Below are 14,883 nucleotides of genomic sequence, written 5' to 3' on the forward strand. Positions count from 1 at the left end.
TTAGGCCGAGACGGGCGGATCACGAGGTCAGGAGATCGAGACCATCCTGGCTAACACGGTGAAACCCCGTCTCTACTAAAAATACAAAAACTAGCCGGGTGAGGTGGCGGGCGCCTGTAGTCCCAGCTACTCCGGAGGCTGAGGCAGGAGAATGGCATAAACCCGGGAGGCAGAGCTTGCAGTGAGCTGAGATCCGGCCACTGCACTCCAGTCCGGGCGACAGAGCGAGACTCCGCCTCAAGAAAAAAAAAAAAAATAGAATAAATGAATTAATAGATGTGAAAATACCTCCCACGGGTGGATCACCTGAGGTCAGGAGTTCAAGACCAGCCTGGCCAACATGGCAAAATCCCGTCTTTACTAAAAATACAAAAATTAGCCAGGCGTGGTGGTGGGCGCCTGTAATCCCAGCTACTCGGGAGGCTGAGGCAGGAGAATCGCTTGAATCCGGGAGGCAAAGGTTGCAGTGAGCCCAGATCGTGCACTGTACTCCAGCCTGGGCGACAGAGCGAGACTCCGTCTCAAAACAAACAAAAAACAACCCCAAAAATTAGCCGGGCATGGTGGTGGGCACCTGTAATCCCAGCTATTTGGGAGGCTGAGGCAAGAGAATCGCTTGAACCCAGTGGGAGGCGGAGGTTGCAGTGAGGCGAGATTGCGCCACTTCACTCCGGACTGGGTGAAAGAGGGAGGCTGTGCCTCAAAAAAAAAAAAAAAAAAAAAAAAACAAGAAAAAAAGAAAAAGACGCCGGGCGAGGTGGCTCACGCCTGTAATCCCAGCACTTTGCGAGGCTGAGGTGGGCGGATCACGAGGTCAGGAGATCAAGACCATCCTGGTTAACACGGTGAAACCCCGTCTCTACTAAAAATGCAAAAAATTAGCCAGCCTGGTGGCAGGCGCCTGTAGTCCCGCGCCTGTAGTCCCAGCTACTCGGGAGGCTGAGGCAGGAGAATGGGGTGAACCCGGGAGGCGGAGCTTACAGTGAGCTGAGATCCGGCCACTGCACTCCAGCCTGGGGGACAGAGGAGATACCCTCTCAAGAAAAAAAAAGAAAAGAAAAGCCAGGCGCGTTGGCTCACGCCTGTAATGCCAGCACCTTGGGAGGGCAAGGTGGGCGGATCACTTGAGATCAGGAGTTGGAGACCAGCCTGGGCAACATGGTGAAAACCCCATCATTACAAAAAATACAAAAATTAGCCGGGGCCGGGCTCGGCGGCTCACGCCTGTAATCCCACCACTTTGGGAGGCCGAGGCGGGTGGATCACAAGGTCAGGAGATCGAGGCCCTCCTAGCTAACATGGTGAAACCCCGTCTCTACTAAACAAACTACAAAAAATTAGCCGGGTGAGGTGTCAGACGCCTGTAGTCCCAGCTACTCTGGAGGCTGAGGCAGGAGAATGGATGGCCTGAACCCAGGTGGAGCTTGCAGTGAATCGAGATTGCGCCACTACACTCCAGCCTGGGCGACAGAGCGAGACTCCGTCTCAAAAAAAAAAAAAAAAATTAGCCGGGCGTGGTGGCACTCGCCTGTAGTTCCAGCTCCTCTGAAGGCTGAGGCAGGAAAGCAGGAAAATCACTTGAACCCGGGAGGCGGAGGTTGCAGTAAGCTGAGATCGCGCCACTACACTCCAGCCTAGGTGACAGAGGGAGACTCAAAAAAAAAAAAAAAAAGAAGGCATAAAAGACAGTAAGAGAAAATAAAATATTCTGGCCGTGCGCAGTGACTCACACCCGTAATCACAGCATTTGGGGAGGCTGAGGCGGGTGGATCATCTGAGGTCAGAAGTCCGAGACTAGCCTGGCCAAGGTGGCGAAACCCCATCTCTACTAAAAATACAAAAAATTGGCCGGACGTGGTGGCGGATGCCTGTAACCCCAGCTACTCAGGAAGGCAGGAGAAACCCTTGAACCCGGGAGGCGGAGGTTGCAGTGAGCCGAGTTGGCACCACTGCACTCCAGCCTGGGCGACAGAGCAAGACTCTGTCTCAAAAAATAAAAATAAAAATAAAAAAATTATGCGTTGTATTTGCTTTTCAAGGCAGCAATCTTGTAAGCACTTGATAAGACTGTTCATTTCCAGAGCCTAGAGTAGGTCCCGCACAGGGGAGTATGTTGATTTGAGTGAAGGAACGTCAAGTCCTGGGGACTCAGTACAAATGCTTTAAAACAATTTGCTTAACACTGGGTACAATAGGCTTAATGTGGCCTGGCTAAGTTCCTGGAGTGACTTCTAGGGGCTTTAGCTCCTCCTGCTGCCACCGCCTCCATCGCCCTCCTCGTTGTCATGACATTTCCTCCGCCTCATCTTTACCTTGGAAGAGTGGCTTGCACTTATTGAGGTGCCATGTGCCAGGCACTGTTCCAAACACAGTTTACGTATTAATTAATTTAATCCCTCCAACAACCCTATGAGGCAGGTACAAGGATAACCCTCATTTTACAGGTGAGAAACCTGAGGTGCAGAGAGATCAAGTAATATACACATCTGAAAAAAGGAAAACATTCCTAAGAAAAATGAAACCTCAGCCCACTTGGCCTCGAAAATTTCAAGAAGCTAAAACTATGGAGAAAGGGAACCAACACTTACAGGCGATCGGGAACCAATTTACCAACAACAGCAGCAAAGAATAGACCAAACACAAACAGAAATTCCAGAGAGGGCGATTCACAGCTCATCTCGTGTTCTGAGGCCCCCCAAACCTCCTTGTGTTTCCCATCCACCTGGTTCCTCAAGCCCCAGATCTGGACATCACCCTTGACCGCGGCTTCCCCATCTCCCATCCCAAGCCCTGTGGCTTCACCTTCTGAGCGCCTTCCACTGCCGACTGCGCCGGCGTAGCTCCATTCTGCAGAGGTGCTTGGCTCCAGAGCCACCATTATCTGCTATCTGGGCTGGAAGGGAACAGCCTCCTCACCCTGACTCTGCTCCCATCCTCCACCCTCAGCAGCTGGTAGGATCTTTTGAAATTTCAATTTGGACCAGATCACATCCCCCATCCCCCAACCCCCACCTCTAAAACCCTTCACAGGTTTCCCATTGTTCTCAGGCCAAAGTCTCAAATTCTTCACCGAGCCCTAGGGGGCCTGTAGGCTTCCCTTCTCCAGCTTTTGCTCAGGGTCTGAGCTCCAGCCAGCTTCGAAGACTGAGCAAGTTTGCCTGGGTTCAAATCTTGTCTCTGCCTTTCACTCACTGTGCCACCGCACGTAAATAACTTAACCTCTCTGGGCCTCTAAAGTGGGGATAATAGCACCTCCTAGAGTGTTGTCAGGATTAAATTAAGTCATGTAGTAAAAAGTGCTCACTTAGCACAGCATCTGGCACCCAGTTAGCTATTGCTATTGTTATTGCTATCAGGTAACTCCTGCTCATCCTTCAAAACCCAACACAAAATTCATTTCTTCAGGACAGCCTTCTCAGACTCATTTCCCAAAAAAATCAGATCCTAGGCTGGGCACGGTGGCTCACGCCAATAATCCCAACACTTTGGGAGGCTGAGGTGGGTGGATCACCTGAGGTCAGGAGTTCAGGACCAGCCTGGCCAACATGGTGAAACCCTATCTCTACTAAAAAATACAAAAATTAGTTGGGTGTGGTGGTGGGCGCCTGTAATTCCAGCTACTCTGGAGGCTGAGACAGGAGAATTGCTTATACCAGGGAGGCAGAGGTTGCAGTGAGGGAGATCGCGCCACTGCACTCCAGCCTGGGCGACAAGAGCAAAACTGTCTCAAAAAAAATAAATAAATCAGATTCTCCAGTTATATGGTGTCCTCATAGTGCCCATGGCAATCATAATTTAATACTTTATATATGTTTAATCACTGGGTACAAATTTTGTTTTATTTTTTTTGAGACAGAGTCTTGCTCTGTCTCCCAGACTGGAGTGCAGTGGCGCGATCTCTGCTCACTGCAACCTCTGTCCCAGGTTCAAGTAATTCTCCCACCTCAGCCTCCTGAGTAGCTGGGACGGGACTGCAGGCACACACCACCATACCCAACTCATTTTTGTATTTTTTGTAGAGATGGGGTTTTGCCACTTGCCCAGGCTGGTCTCGAAGTCCTGGACTCAAGTAATCCGCCTGCCTTGAACTATCTCAAAGTGCTGGGATTACAGATGTGAGCCACCACGCCGGGCGGATATAAATTCCTATGGTCAAGTTCTTACTGTCTGTTTTGTTCAGTTCTGTGTCACTCTTGCACATAGTAGATGGTCAAAAATAATTTGGTGAATATTGGACAAGAGAGTAGCTGAATAAATCAGCTGCAGAGAAGCCCAAATCCCCAGTTTTCAAGTTAAAGAATTAGAAAAATCGGCTTTTAATGAGGGTGCAGGAAAACTGAAGCCCGCTGGGGGTAACTGGGTTACAAAAGGAAGCTGCAGTGATTCCAATGTAAAGCAAAACTGGGAGCGTGGCCCAGAGAGCTGCAGTGCAGGGGCTGGGTTAGCCTAAGAGCTGACTACTTGGTATTCAGAGCAAGCGGCTCAAACAAAGAGAGGAGAGGGACGAATTCCATGGGGAGCTGAAGGCCAAAGGCCGGAAGCTGAAGGCAGAGGTGGTGGATTACCCTGGGGTCGGGAGGCTTCCAGCTGCAGAAATCGCCCAGATTCTAGGAATCCGTCCCACCCTTGCCCCTGCTCACTGCTCTCTTACCCGAATTGCCTGCCCCCAACCCTTCGGCTCACCAGCCTCGGAAACAGAGCGACTCACTCCAATGCCTCTCATCCCAGCTACAGCCCAAGCCACCACCAGCCTGATGTCAGAAACTCTGTAGGGTGGCCAGGTCTAACAAATACAAATACAGGATGCCCAGTTCTGTTTGAATTTCAGATAAACAAGGAATCATTTTTAGTGTAAGTATATCCTATATCAGTCTGGCACCTCTGCCTCTCTGGTCCCCTCATATTCTCCCCAGCAATGTCCTTTCACAGTTACCTTTCCGCTGCTCAGAGTCTTGAGCCTCCTGGGAAGATAAACTGGCCCCCTCTGACCTCTGGGTAAGGGAGAAACCAACACCAGCCAAATAGGGTGGGGTAAGGACCCCCCCACACACAAAAAAATGCAGGCACAGTGGCCGAAGCCCATAATCCCAATGCTTTGGGAGGCTGACTTGGGAGGATCCTTGAAGCTAGGAGTTTCAGACCAGCCTGAGCAACACAGCATGATGTCTTCTCTACAAAAAATTTTAAAAATTAACTGGACTTGGTGGTGCACACCTGTAGTCCCAGCTACTCAGGAGGCAGAAGCAAGAGGATTGCTTGAGCCCAGGAGTTCAAGGCTGCAGTAAGCTATGGTCATGGCACTACACTCCGGCCTGGGTGACAGAGCAAAACCCTATCTGAGAAAAAAAGGAAAAATAAATGACCTACCCAGTTATTTTTTTCTTTTTCTTTCTTTTTTAGACGAAGTCTTGCTCTGTCGCCAGGCTAGAGTACCGTGGCGCGGTCTTGGCTCACTGCAACCTCCGACTCCTGGGTTCAAATGATTCTCCTGCCTCAGCCTCCCAAGTAGCTGGGATTACAGGTACGTGCCACCATGCCCAGCTAACTTTTGTATTTTTAGTAGAGATGGGATTTCACCGTGTTGGCCAGGCTGGTCTTGAACTCCTGACCTTGTGATGTGCCCGCCTCAGCCTCCCAAAGTGCTGCGATTACAGAGCCACCGCGCCTGGCAACCTACCCAGTGCTTAGCACAGAATACTCTCCATAAAAAGCAACTTCATACAGCCATCCTCTACTCTATGGTCACCTAGGGGCCTCTCGCAAGTCCTTGTGAGATACACGGCATGGATGTCTGAACCTTTTTCAGAGAGGCGGAAAACTGAGGGCCTGCTAATTGGTGGAAGGGCCAAGAAGAAAAGTCCTGCTCTTTGGGATTCTGCTGCTAAAGCTCTTCTTGAGTCTGTCAGATGTGAATGTGCAGGAAACTATAAGCCACATGAGGGCAGGTTAATTGTGGCTTCACCCATGGACTCCTGGATCCCAGCACAGTGCTCTAGCGCTTACTAGGTGCTCCGGAAATAATTTCAGAGGAGCTGAGGGTGGTGGCTCACATCTGTAATCCCAGCACTTTGGGAAGCCAAGACAAGCGGATCACTTGAGGTCAGGAGTTCGTGATCGGCCCAGCCAACATGGCAAAACCTTGTCTCCACTAAAAACACAAAAGTTGGCCGGGCGCGGTGACTCACGCCTATAATTCTATCACTTTGGGAGGCCGAGGTAGGCAGATCACAAGGTCAGGAGATCGAGACAATCCTGGCTAATGCGGTGAAACCCTGTCTCTACTAAAAGTAAAAAAATTAAAAAATTAGTGGGCATGGTGGCAGGTGCCTGTAGTCCCAGCTACTTGGGAGGCTGAGGCAGGAGAATGGTGTGAACCTGAGAGGCGGAGCTTGAAGTGAGCCAAGATCATGCCACTGCACTCCAGCCTGGGTGACAAGGCGAGACTCCATCTAAAAACAAAACAAAAACAACAACAACACAAAAGTTAGCCGTGCGTGATGGTAGGTGCCTGTAATCCCAGCTACTCAGGAGGCTGAGGCAGGAGAATCGCTTGAACCCGGGAGGCAGAGGTTGCCGTGAGCCGAGATCACACCACTGCACTCTAGCCTGGGCAACAGAGTCAAACTCTGTCTCAAAAAAAGAAAAAAGAGCCGGGCGCGGTGGCTCAAGCCTGTAATCCCAGCACTTTGGGAGGCTGAGACGGGCGGATCACGAGGTCAGGAGATCGAGACCATCCTGGCTAACACGGTGAAACCCCGTCTCTACTAAAAATACAAAAACTAGCCGGGCGAGGTGGCGGGCGCCTGTAGTCCCAGCTACTCCGGAGGCTGAGGCAGGAGAATGGTGTAAACCCGGGAGGCGGAGCTTGCAGTGAGCTGAGATCCGGCCACTGCACTTCAGCCCGGGCGACAGAGCAAGACTCTGTCTCCAAACAAAAAAAAGAAAGAAAGAAAGAAAGAAATAATTGCAGAGCGAATACAAATCCACCAGAGTCTCCACGACGACCTGATAATAGAGCACACACTTGTGGTCAGGCCCATTCTTTCTCTCTCTCTCTCTGCCCTGCACCCACCTACCCTGCCCCATGTTCTGGGTCTTGAACCCAGGTCTGTCTTTCTGTGCTGTCTCCATAGCCCCAACTACATGGCTACATGTTGGGGAGAAGGAGAGGATGATGCTTAAGGCAGATTTCTGGCTTTTCTCCCCAAATGAAGCAAAATAACAAATGTAGCTTCAAAAGGAAAGCAGCATGATCATGGAAATGTCAAAACAGCCACGTTCTTTTCTAGCCAGGCAGAGGAGACTTCATAGAATCTGACTCAACACAGTTGCATTCGGCATTCCTTAAACACCTAACGTAAGCTCCCATTTACTGGCAAATCGCCCTGAAACAACTACAAGGTAAAGGAATTCCCGGAAGAAAAGGATTTTCTAGGGCCTTTGAAGAGATGTGCTGACTCTAACCCAAACAACCCTCAGAGAACATGGAGCCACTTGGTTAACTCTCTTTGAGGGTCATCCAGCAGGTAGAGCAGGGGCGTCCACCAGTATCTGTTTTTAATTGCTTCTGCCTGAACCCACGGTCAGAAATGAACATTGGGATCTGACTGAGGAATTATTTTCCATTTCTTTTTTTTTTTTTTCTTTTTTTAAGACGGAGTCTCGCTCTGTTGCCCAGGCTAGAGTGCAGTGGCCAGATCTCGGCTCACTGCAAACTCCGCCTCCTGGGTTCAGGCCATTCTCCTGCCTCAGCCTCCCGAGTAGCTGGGACTACAGGCGCCCGCCACCTCGCCCGGCTAGTTTTTTGTATTTTTTAGTAGAGACAGGGTTTCACTGTGTTAGCCAGGATGGTCTCAATCTCCTGACCTCGTGATCTGCCTGCCTTAGCCTCCCAAAGTGCTGGGATTACAGGCTTGAGCCACCACACCCGGCCTATTTTCCATTTCTTACTTATGTTTTCTTTATTCAGTCATAGGGACAGGGTGGTCATGGGGATGGTGAAAGAAGTTTGGACTTCGAGATCATTTTGATTAGGGCCTATACTCTTTATAAATGGGAAGTGACTTTCGGGCATTAATAGGCTCATCAGGTTCTCACCTTTGGTGCATCTCCCCCACGGTCAATGCCAGCCCAGTCATGGATCTCGACCTGATCCAGCGGACTTTTCTCCATAAACTTCCCCTGACGCCTGAAGAGATACTTCAGCTACAATGTCACCTCCTCAAAGAGGCCTTCCTTGATTGCCTTATCTAGAGGACACTCACACCCAGCCCTACCCAGCAGTCATCTTCTATGAGGTTACCTGTTGTATTGTCCTATGAGGACTCCTGACTATCAGCTATCACACCCTGTTGCTTTATTATTATTATTATTTTAAATGTATTTTATTTTGAAACTGAGTCTCACTCTATCGCCCAGGCTGGAGTGCAGTGGTGCAATCTCGGCTCCCTGCAACCTCCATCTCCCAGGTTCAACTAATTCTCCTGCCTCAACTTCTGAGTAGCTGGGAGTATAGGCATGTGCCACCATGCCCGGCTAATTTTTGTATTTTTAGTAGAGATGGGGTTTTGCCATGTTGGCCAGTCTGGTCTTGAATTCCTGACCTCAGGTGTTCCACTGGCCTCAGACTCCCAAAGTGCTGGGACTACAGGGATGAACCACTGTGCCCAGTCTTATTTTTTTGAGACAGAATATCATTTTGTCGCCCACACTGGTGTGCAGTGGCACGATGTCAGCTCACTGCAACCTCTGCCTCCTGGATTCAAGCGGTTCTCCTGCCTGAGCCTCCTGAATAGCTGGGATTACAGACCTGTGGCACTGCGCCGGGCTAATTTTTGTATTTTTAGTAGAGACAGGGTTTCCCCATGATGGCCCAGGCTAGTCTCGAACTCCTGACCTCAAGTGATCCGCCCGCCTCAGCGTCTCAGAGTGCTGGGATCACAGGTGTGAGCCACCACACCTGGCCTGTTGCTTTATATTTAACTTGTTGGTCTCTTGATCTCTGCAACCAAGATGACAGATGTCATCCGACTGTCAGCAGCGTGACAACAGGGCCTTGTCTGGCTTCTTCACTGTGGATTCCCGGCCTCAAGAAGGCAACCAGGCCCATGTGTAGCCACTGAGTCAGACAGAGCCTTCAACAAAAAGGATAAAGAAGAACAAGGCCGGGCGCGGTGACTCAAGCCTGTAATCCCAGCACTTTGGGAGGCCGAGACGGGTGGATCATGAGGTCAGGAGATCAAGGCCATCCTGGCTAACACGGTGAAACCCCGTCTCTACTAAAAAATACAAAAAACTAGCCGGGCAAGGTGGCGGTTGCCTGTAGTCCCAGCTATTTGGGAGGCTGAGGCAGGAGAATGGCGTAAGCCCGGGAGGCGGAGCTTGCAGTGAGCTGAGATCTGGCCACTGCACTCCAGCCTGGGCGACAGAGCGAGACTCCATCTCAAAAAAAAAAAAAAAAAAAAAGAACAATAATAATAATGGTTTATATTAACTGTTTGGTAATTGAATCCTTACAGCACTGTGACATAGGTACATTGATTTTGCCACTTTGCACTTGCTGTTCCCTTTGCCCAAAACACTCTTCCCAGGTGTTTGCAGGACTTTTCTCTACATGCAGGTCTCTGCTCAAATACCACCAACTCGGCCGGGTGCGGTGGCTCAAGCCTGTAATCCCAGCGCTTTGGGAGGCCGAGACGGGCGGATCACGAGGTCAGGAGATCGAAACCATCCTGGCTAACACGGTGAAACCCCGTCTCTACTAAAAATACAAAAAACTAGCCGGGCGAGGTGGCGGCGCCTGTAGTCCCAGCTACTAGGGAGGCTGAGGCAGGAGAATGGCGTGAGCCCGGGAAGCGGAGCTTGCAGTGAGCTGAGATCAGGCCACTGCACTCCAGCCTGGGCGACAGAGCGAGACTCTGTCTCAAAAAAAAAAAAAAAAAAAAAAAAATCACCAACTCAGAGAGGCCTTTCCTGACCCCCTCCCTAAAGGAGTGCCCAGCATCACTCCCTAATCCCATATCCTGCGGTTAAGGATTGCATTGTGTCCCTTCTAAAATGATATGTTAAAGTCTTATCCCCCAGTACCCCAGGATGTGACTTTACGTAGAAATGGGAATTTTTTTTTTTTGAGATGGAGTCTCATTCTGTCACCTAAGCTGGAGCGCAGTGGTGCGATCTTGGCTCACTGCAACCTCCGCCTCCCTGGTTCGAGGGATTTTCCTGCCTAGCCTCCGAAGTAGCTGGGATTATAAGCATGTGCCACCACGCCCAGCTAATTTTTTGTATTTTTAGTAAAGATGGGGTTTCACCGTGTTAGCCAGGATAGTCTCAATCTCCTGACCTCATGATCCACCCACCTCGGCCTCCCAAAGTGCTGGGATTACAGGTGTGAGCCACCATGTCTGGCCTGAAATAGGATCTTTACAGAAGTAATCAAGTTAAAATGGGGTCCTTAAGGTGGGCCCTAATCCAATGTGACTGATGTCCTTATAAAACGAATAAATGTCAGGCCAAGTACGGTGGTTCACACCTGTAATCCCAGCACTTTGGGAGGCCAAAGCAGGTGGATCACCCGAGGTCATGAGTTTGAGACCAGCCTGGCCAACATGGTGAAACCCCATCTCTACTAAACATACAAAAATTAGCCGAGTGTGGTGGTGCACACCTGTAATCCCAGCTATTTGAGAGGCTGAGGCACAAGAATCACTTATACTGGGAGGCAGAAGTTATAGTGAACCAAGATCATACCACCACACTCCAGCCTGGGTCACACAGTGAGACTCTGCCTCAAAAAAAAAAAATAGGATCTTTACAGAGGTAATCAAGTTAAAATGGGGCCATTGGCCGGGCGCGGTGGCTCAAGCCTGTAATCCCAGCACTTTGGGAGGCCGAGACGGGTGGATCACGAGATCAGGAGATCGAGACCATCCTGGCTAACACAGTGAAACCCCATCTCTACTAAAAAAATACAAAAAACCAGCCGGGCAAGGTGGCGGGCGCCTGTAGTCCCAGCTACTTGGGAGGCTGAGGCAGGAGAATGGCGTCAGCCCGGGAGGCGGAGCTTGCAGTGAGCTGAGATCCGGCCACTGCACTCCAGCCTGGGCGACAGAGCGAGACTCTGTCTCAACAAAATAAAATAGAATAGAATAGGCCATTAGGGTGGGCCCTAATCCAGTATGACTGAAGTTCCTATAAAAAGTAGAAATCTGAGGCTGGGTGCGGTGGCTCACGCCTGTAATCCCAGCACTTGGGAGACTGAGGTGGGTGGATCACTTGAGCCCTGGAGTCTGAGATCAGCCTGGCCAACATGGTGAAATCCTGTTTCTACAAAAATTAGCCGGGTGTGGTGGCACACAGCTCCTCAGGAGCTGAAGCGGGAGGATCACTTAAGCACAGGAGGTCGAGGCCACAGTGAGCTGTGATGGTGTCATTGCATTCCAGCCTAGGTGACAGAGTAAGATCCTGCTGCCAAAAAAGAAGGAGAAGGAGAAGGAGAAGGAATCTGGGCTAGGCACAGTGATTCATGCCTGTAATCCCAGCACTTTGAGAGGCTGAGGTAGGAGGATCTCTCGAGCCCAGAAGTTCAAGGCTAGCCTGGACAACATAGCAGGACCCTGCCTGTTTGAAAAAAAAAATTTTTAATTAGCAGGGGTTGGTGGTGTGTGCCTGTAGTTCCACGTACCTGGGAGGCTGAGGCAGGAGGACCACTTAAGCCAGCAGGTTGAGGCTGCAATCCAGCCTTGGTGACAGAGTGAGACCTTGTCTCAAAACAAAAAAGAAGATCTGGACACACGGCCAGGTATTGGTAGCTCACACCTGTAATCCCAACACTTTGGGAGGCCAAGGTGGGCAGATCACCTGAGGCCGAGAGTTTGAGACCAGCCCGACCAATACGTTAAAACCCCATCTCTACTAAAAATACAAAAATTAGCCAGGCTGTGGTGGCGCGTGCCTGTAATCCCAGCTACTCAAGAGGCTGAAGTAGAAGAATCGCTTGAACCTGGGAGGCAGAGGTTGCACCACTGCACTCCAGCCTGGGTAAAAGGGCAAGACCCTGTTTCAAAAATGAAAGAAAAAGAAGGGCAGGGCAGGGCAGGGCAAGGCAGGGCAGGGCAAGGCAGGGCAAGGCAAGCAATCTGGACACAGAGACAGACACAGAGGGAAGACGATGTGAAGACAGAGGATTGGAGCAATGCATCTACAAGCCAAGACATGCTGGAAATTGCCAGCAACCACCTGAAGTTAATAGGAGTAGGTAAGGAGGACTGTCCCCTACAAGTTTCAGAGGAAGCATGTCCCTGCCCACACCTTGATTTGAGACTTGCAGTCTCCAGAACTGTGAAATAATATATTTCTATGGTTTTAAGCCACCCAGTTGTGCTGCTTTGTTTCGGCAGCCCTAGGAAACGGATACACCTGCTTTCTTTTTCGTTATTGCTCTGATAGCCACCTGCCACTGCACACATTTATTTGCGTGTTTACTCCCTGCACCCAGGATGGAATGCAGGTCTCTTGAGGCAGAGGTCTCATGTTCATATGTTCATGCATCTGTTACAAGGGATGGCAATTACTCCTTCCTTCAGGAACTATTCATTGAGTGCCTACTATGCCAGGCCCTGCCTTTTTTTTTTTGAGACAAAGTCTCACTTTGTCGCCCAGGCTAGAATGCAGTGGTGCAATCTCAGTTTACTGCAACCTCCACCTCCCGAGTTCAAGCAATTCTCGTGCCTCAGTCTCCTGAGTAGCTGGGACTACAGGCATGCGCCACCACGCCCAGCTAATTTTTTGTATTTTAGTAGAGACGAGGTTTCACCTTGTTGCCCAGGTTGATCTCAAACTCCTGACCTTAGACAGTCCACTCGCCTTGGCCTCCCAAAGTGCTGGGATTACAGACACAGTAAGTTACCACACCCTGCCAGGCCTTGGCTTTTTGAAGCTTACATTCTAGAAAGAAGAGACAGGTAATAAACAATAAATAGATAATAAATAAGAACAATAAGTAAATAAAAGCCAATAAAAAAGAACAATAAAATAGGTAGTGCGTTAAATGGTGATGAGTGCTATGGAAAAAATAGAGCAGCAAGGGAGATGGTGGGGGTTGGGATGGGTAACAGCGGTCATCAGTGTAGACAGAGGCCTCACCAAGGAGGTGACAGCTGAGCCTGAATAAGATCAAGGAGGAGGCGTGGGGACTTTGGGGGAGAGCAGTACAGGTTGAACAGCAGTTCCCAGCACGAGTGATTTTGCCCTCCAGGGGACATTTGTCTGGAAATATCAGGGAGTTGCTCCTGGCATCCAGTGGGTAGAGGCCAGGGATGCTGCTAACCATCCTGCAACACACAGAACAGCCCCAAAACGAAGAATGGCCCAGCCAGCTGGGGGCAGCGGCTCACACCTGTAATCCCAGCACTTTAGAAGGCCGAGATGGGTGGATCACGAGGTCAGGAGTTCGAGACCAGCCTGGCCAACATGGTGAAACCCTATCTCTACTAAAAATACCCAAATTAGCACCAGGAATGGTGTCATGCACCTGTAATCTCAGCTACTCAAGAGGCTGAGGCAGGAGAATCGCTTGAACCCGGGAGGCAGTGGTTGCAGTGAGCCAAGATTGTGCCATTGGACTCCAGCCTGGTCAGAGCGAGACTCTGTCAAAAAAAAAAAAAAAGGAAGAAGGAGGGGGGGGGAGGAGGAGGAGGAGGAGGAGGAGGAGGAGAGAGTTGGAGGAATAGCAAGGCGATCATTGCTGGGATGTTTCATTCTCTGGAGACTTTCTGCAGAGAAGAGACACAGGCTGACAAGTTCCACAAAGATCACTCTGGCCATGGGGTTGCAAATTGACTGAAGGGGGCCGTGGCAGACGTAGGGAGACCAGTGGGGATGCTTGGAATGTTCCACGCCTGAGATGCAGGTGGCTCAGAGCAGGGTGAAGGAGGACAGAAGGGCAGGATTCTGGATCAACTTGGGAAGTCCAGTATGCAGGGTTTGTGGAGTGTGGGAGGGAGGAAGAGGAGGCATGGATGACTTCAAGATCTTTGTTGTTGTTATTGTTGTTTTGTTTGTTTGTTTCTTTGTTTTTGAGACAGGGTCTCGCTCTGTCGCCAAGAGTGCAGTGGCGCAATCACAGCTCACTGCAACCTCCACCTCCCGGTTTCTAGAGATTCCCCTGCCTCAGCCTCCTGAGTAGCTGAGATTACAGGTGCGTGCCACCATGCCTGGCTAATTTTTGTATTTTTAATGGAGATGGGATTTCACCATATTGACCAGGCTGGTCTCAAACTCCTGACCTCAAGTGATCCACCTGCCTCCCAAAGTGTTGGGATTACAGACGTGAGCCACTGCGACTGGCCTTGATTGTTTTGTTTCCAGGCTGGAGGCTGCAGTGGTGCCATCACGGCTCACTGCAGCCTCCAGCTGAGCTCAGGTGATCTTCCCATCTCAGTCTCCTGAGTGGCCAGGACCACAAGCACACACTGCTATGCCCAGCTAATATTTTGAATTTTTTTGTACAGACAGGGTATTGCTATGTTTCCTAGGCTGGTCTCAAGCTCCTGGGCTCAAGTTATCCCCCCCACCTTAGCCTTCCAAAGTGCTGGGACTTCAATATCTTCTGACCTGAGCTGCTGGGGGGCTGGAGTTGGTGTGGGCTGAGATGGGGACAGCAGTGGGAGGAACAGGCTCTGGGAGGATGAATGCGGGGGTGAGCTATTAGTCATCCAAGTGGAGATGTCACGGAGGCAGTTGGATGATAGAGTGCAGGGGAAGTTTGGGCTGGAAGTATAAATGTGGGAGGCAGCAACATCTAGACGGAATTTAAAGCTATGACGCATATGGGCTGAGATCACCTAGAACTCTGGGTGATGGGAAAGAATCGGGTCCAAGGGC

The sequence above is a fragment of the Piliocolobus tephrosceles genome, chromosome 20 (assembly GCF_002776525.5).
Source record: "Piliocolobus tephrosceles isolate RC106 chromosome 20, ASM277652v3, whole genome shotgun sequence".
In the NCBI taxonomy this organism is placed as follows: Eukaryota; Metazoa; Chordata; class Mammalia; order Primates; family Cercopithecidae; genus Piliocolobus; species Piliocolobus tephrosceles.